A 6162-nucleotide genomic window follows, 5' to 3' on the forward strand; every position below is an offset into this window, starting at 1 on the left:
TTAACCGGGGAAAGTTCGGTTTAACCGGGGTTAAGGAGACCATATGATATTTTTTTTTTTTACAAAACACCGAGAAGCGGTAGAAATCAGGATGGTTTAATATGTTATGGGGTTCTCTGAGGGCCATGCAGTTACACGAAATTGGGGGTGGGGTGGGGTTGACCCCTAGCTATAATAATGAGCGATCAATGATACGTTTTTTTATTATTATCTTGACATTTATTACGTATTCCTGTCTCGACGCTGCCGCATAGTAAAAAATAATCGCCAAAACACTCGTTGACGGCCATTTAGGTAGACAAGTAGGTTGACCCCACCCCCCTCCCCCGCCCCCACTCCTTCCACAGAATCGGCTGGCCCACTACAGAGGTCTACAATGGCAGTATATCATTGTGTGCACAAATGACATGCGTTTTCCTAAAATGACGTAAAGCACACATGTAAATGCACTATATGCAGATTTAAGGTCGTTACACAGTGTTGAATATTCAAATGATCTGTTCAACCATGATTTGTGTTGAAACCGAATATCGGCCACGAAATGCAACAGGGGAGGTTTTAAATGACAGATCCGGTTAAACAATCACTCGAAAAATAGAGACGTTGCTAGAATTTACATCCCGATATATTTGCGTGATGAACCAAAGGATAATAACAAACCTCCCTAAAGCCAGCACTTACACTTTGTCTTAATGATAGTAAATACTGGGCGGGAACCGCCACTCCCAACCACAGCGGCATAAAACCTCGACAACCTTCGCATTGTACAGCACAGTACGGGTGAAACCCCCGTACCCTTTGCGTACCGAATACGACTTCTTTTTCTATTTGGGTCCTGCGTATAAACGACAATTTTTTCTCTCTGCGTACCGAATATGCCAATTTTCAAATTTCAAGTTTCTGCGAACCGCATACCATCCTCTTGATTCCCTGAGTCTTAAGTACTCCGTAAAGGGCTACTGTATATACCGCGTACCAAAGCGGAGGGGGGGGGGGTGCTCAAGAGAAATTTATTTGACAATGCTTTCAACATGTCTATAAAAGTTCACATACGTTCACGAAATTATGAAATTGTGTATAAAGTCTAAACAATATTTGTTAATTGTTGGATGTGACATTTAAAACATAAGCTATATATAGCTTTTCACCGACATGATATGTATAATTATGTACATGTAAGTACACAGTTTTAAAATACGAAGGTCATGAAAATGTATATACATACGTACATTGTTATTCTGCTATTTTGACTACCAGTTCACGATCTGTTTCATTCTGTTATATATTTGGAAATACGTATCGGGATTATCAAAGCTTTCTTGATAGTGTGATTTAATATCAGGCGAGGTTTAAAAAAGGTCAGGACGAAGTGACGTCAAAGCGCAAATAGAAAATACTCCCCCGCCGAAAACAAGGACAGCAGTGATATATACTAATAGTACATTCTAAATATATGACAGTATTAAAGTCGTCAAGGCCTTGATTTTAACCATGTTTATCTTGATTTGGTAACGTCAGTCAGTTTATGAATGTATTTCAGGCGTGTGGTTAGGGCCAATTTTGGATTACGCAGATCGATGGCTTGTGGGGTAGGTGTGGGAGGGGGCATTTCAAATTCGGGGGTTTCGGTATGACAAAAACTTCGACCTGTCAAAATTCCATTACGCAATTGCGAATTGCGTACAGTCAGCTACGCGCCTGTATTTTTTAGTTAAAAAAACAGACATCGAAAACACCCACAACCTTCTCAGCTATTGTAATAATGCTAAACTTTAATATGTAGTGTTATTTAATTTCTCGTCATTCAATCGCTGGATACCCCCGGGGCCTGATTTCTCGAAAATTCGAGTCACTTAAAGAAGTATTAAACTAGGCCGTTCAAGCGGCTGATCCGACTATAACAAGATCAAGCTGATCCCATTGTTTTTTATTTATTTTGTTTGCTAATTTTCCATTGAAGAGATCACGCCTTTGAAATTTAAACAAGCGAAAACATCACCAGAACAGAACAGAACAGAACAGAAAATTTATTGTTAACTTGAACATATACAGTTCATCGTTGTTACAATAACATAACACATGGCATGGCAATAGTTGATAAATGCGAGAGTGCATTATACATATATACATATATGAACTAACAATGATTTCAACATGTTAAAAGTTAAGCATTATTATTCAAAGCAGTATATCGTAGCTTAAAAGCATGTTTGCAATACAAAGCTACCCAATCAACCTCATTTGTTCTGAATAACATATTTTTAGCTTAATCGTGTTACAGGTTAAAACCCGTTTTACTTAAGATTTCCGATTAAACCCCACCCCCATCCCACCCCGGAACGGAATGTGTACTTAGGGTGCAGACTATTTGTCTTTTAAGCTTAATGAGGATTTTTGAAAATGTAATATCGCTGATCGGGCGGTAGGGGTCGTTGAAAACTTTGCACCTAACATTGATGTAAAAAATGTAAACGTAAATGTTTACATAGAAACTGATATGCTTATACTTAAAATGAGGATGTGTTTATTGTTTTCGAATTATCTCTTTCTGTACTGTACAGTGTACATAGCTTGTTCCATGATGAAGAGATTTCGCGACTTTTCAATAAACTGTTAGTCCAAACTCTCTTTGTCGAAGGTGTTAAGAGAACGGGAAATACTTCGAGATAACGAACATTCGATATAACCGACATATACAACATGTTTTACTCAACCCATCATATTCGAAAAAGAGTTTGACATAACCAGAACATAGAGATAACAGTGTTTGACATAGCGAGTTTCGACTGTATTTTGATTTTATCATTATAATCAACAGGTAAAACACATATATAGCGTGATCAATTACGTTATAATGCGATATAAACATCATTTACCATAATACAATTAAATGTAAAGTGACAAAATACTCAATTCAAATAATCCCTGTTTAAGGGCAAAAGGCAAGGACCCAAACAAAAATGAAATAGAGACAAGCACAGAGGCATAAACACTTCTAAAATGTTGTTGTTGTTGTTGTTGTTGTTGTTGTTGAGTTTATAACGGTCTGCACGCACCCTACAGTGGCTGCATTATGGATTGACCTCGTCACATCCCCAAGTGTGACTGAAACATAATTTTGAGGCCAAAGGGGGAGTTTTACATCCACCTTTTTGTGGGATATTCGCCAAACGAGTAATTTTGTACCCCAAATGCCGCGAGCCCAAGCTCTGGCTATTGGATATAGGTTTATTTCTTAAGTCTTAACTTGTTGTAATTTAGAAATTGGATAGTACGTGTAAAGTACTTCTAAAGTGTATATATGTACACTTATTTTATGGCACAACGAGCTAAGCACATGGTCAATCATGGTCATGGTCAATCAAATCAGATCGATCAAAAGAAAATTTTGACACTCAATTGGGAATCTCAAAGTTCACGTTTCTTACCTTTCTTAGTTTATTGTTGTAAGTACTTAGCGTACGTCATATGGTATTTTACTTGGTCAGTAAAAGAATAAACTGGTCAACGACTTTCCCAGCGAGAGCCATACTTAAAGGCAATGTTTATAACCACCGGTTCGTTATGCATATTTTAAAACTAACACAAAAAGATAAAGTGACCGTTTAGATATAAAGCATATATTTATATAATAGACCGTTTAGTTATAATTCATAGTAATGTATAATAAAATAGTAACTGAACTTGGACCAATCGACCCGAATTATAGCTCATTTTGGCCTCTGTCTGCAGCCGTCTTTAAAATTTGAATAAGTGGCCTCCTGCACTTGGAAAAGCCTGTAAAATTGTATCGGTTGCCTCCTTACTTGAAGCCATTGATGCATACTGTGAATTCTTTGCAGACAGGGGTAACAGGGTTGGATGTGATCATTTTACATTCATGGGAAGGCGAGTCGAAAATTATTGAATGATAGGGCTTCGGATGGGGTTCTTGCGAGAAAGGTGTGTCCTCCTCTTGCGACCCAGGTCGTCCTTGTTTACGTCCAAAATGTAGTCTATGTCCTCAGAGGAACTGATGTCGACTTGTTTACGCTTCAGTAGAAATCCTGGAGTCGGCAATACAACCGGAAGTCTGGCTGGTTAAATGGTTCTCGAACACAGGTGATCACCAGGTCAAAGGCCTCAGCGTATTGCTGGCGGTTAAAGTCTTTCGCAGTGGTAGGGTACTCGTCTGCTGCGTTTCCAAACCGATTCGGCATCTTCAGTCGCTTCCGTATGGTGGGTTCTCTATTATCTTACGTGTCCAGTTTCCTGTCGATGACATCTTCCAACGGCCAAACGATGTGAATGCTCTTGGTTGATACAGTTAATATGGCATCGTCCTTGCCGTCGGACGCGGAGAGGTTCTCATGTTGTTGCGTGCGGCTCAGGTTTTCTCTGTGGCGTAGGACCCCGTGGGCAAGAGAAACGCTGAACAAAAGGTCAAACAAATACCTCATTTTGAGATAAACACAAATTACAAATTTTTCCCAATGCTGATACATGACGCGCATACGATAGAGCTGAGAAATTATGTGACATGTGTTATTGGATAACTTGTATAGTTTACATTGAAAACATCAAACGTCAAAGTTCAGATATTTATTGTATGAAGGCCACCAGCCCATATACAGATATGCATACATAAATACATATAAACGTCAGATACGTAGATTCAGTATCTAGGGAAAGACGGAGACTTAAAATTGTGAAATAGGCAGATAGCTTATAAATACATAATTGTTAAAGTAGGAAATACCATAAGAAAATATACCCTACATCATTTTTCAAGTGTGACAAATACTGTTGAAACACGTTTAATGTTAAACTAGTCTACTTTCTGTGCATTCATAGATGTTCAGAAAGCCTTCGACTCTTTCAATAGGAATGACCGAGGGATTAATCTTGAAAATATAGATTTTTCTACTTAAGTCTTCTGGTGTAAAGTCTTTTAACGCAAATGTATTTTTTGATGACGTATTAATAGCTATACAACTGACTGATTACCTGACTTTGGCGTCCGGCAAGGCTGTTCGTTTTCGACTGGGTTGTTTAGTATTGACGATTAAACCTACCTTATTAAAAGTTGCAGCATAACTATATTGCAGGAGAAAAGGTTTATATTTTACTGTGTGCCGATGATTTAGTATCACTATCCAAATTTGTGAAAGATTTGCAATATGTTGCATTTATTGTACACTTGGTGTACTAAAAATGAATTGGTTGTTAATAATGATAAAATAAATATTGTACATTTAAGAAATCAGCCATTACAAAAACATTGATTTACGTTTACGGTAAATTAGTCAATATGATTTTTTATTAACTTTTAGATTATGATATAACAGCAAAGCTGGTAACGCAAAGTGCTAGTCGTACGCTTCTCGTTGCGAACATACGAACTATTTGGGGGATAACATTTCAAAATATACAACACATGTATGATATAAAATAATATAACAAAACTGAACAGACATTTATTGAGACTCGTACAGAACTAACATCATTTAAACACATTTACATATATACACGGGTTGTGCCTGTCATTACGGAGCGGCAGTATGGGGTATAAAATCATATAATTGTATTAACACTATTCATAACACAGCAGTGTGGTTTGTCCTTGGTCATGGAAATAAACGCCAGATGCGTAACGGTTACTGGTGTAACTAGTTCGATACCGCAAATAGTTTAACAATGAAAAACGAGACACCAGAAAAAATAAAATCAAATGAATTTATCGTATAATATGCTATATGTTAAAATTGTTGCATGCCATATATATGTTTTTTGTATGTATATGTGTTATTATGACGATGAGCTTGTTATGCTTAAGTCTAATAAATGTTCTGTTCTGTTCTGAAAGCTAGAAACTGTGAAAAAATAGTGCTTTAATGTAGAAAACGAATTATTGTGTCTAGAACTTAATATGTATACAAGTAATCACGTGCTGTACATTCGTAGAACTATGCAAGATGATGCTACAAAAGTACTGATTAATACTCGTATAAATCAGAAGAAATCTGACTAAATAAGGGCAAACAGGCCAATGGAAGAAGGCGAAATAAGTTAAATCTTAAACGATCTTAAAGGCTTTTTAATTAAGGGGCGGATTTGCTCCTTAAGACTGGAGATATAGGCATTTGCCGGAACAAGAAAGGACTTGCCCACTTTGCTACTCGT

The sequence above is a fragment of the Mya arenaria genome, chromosome 5, assembly GCF_026914265.1.
Source record: "Mya arenaria isolate MELC-2E11 chromosome 5, ASM2691426v1".
In the NCBI taxonomy this organism is placed as follows: domain Eukaryota; kingdom Metazoa; phylum Mollusca; class Bivalvia; order Myida; family Myidae; genus Mya; species Mya arenaria.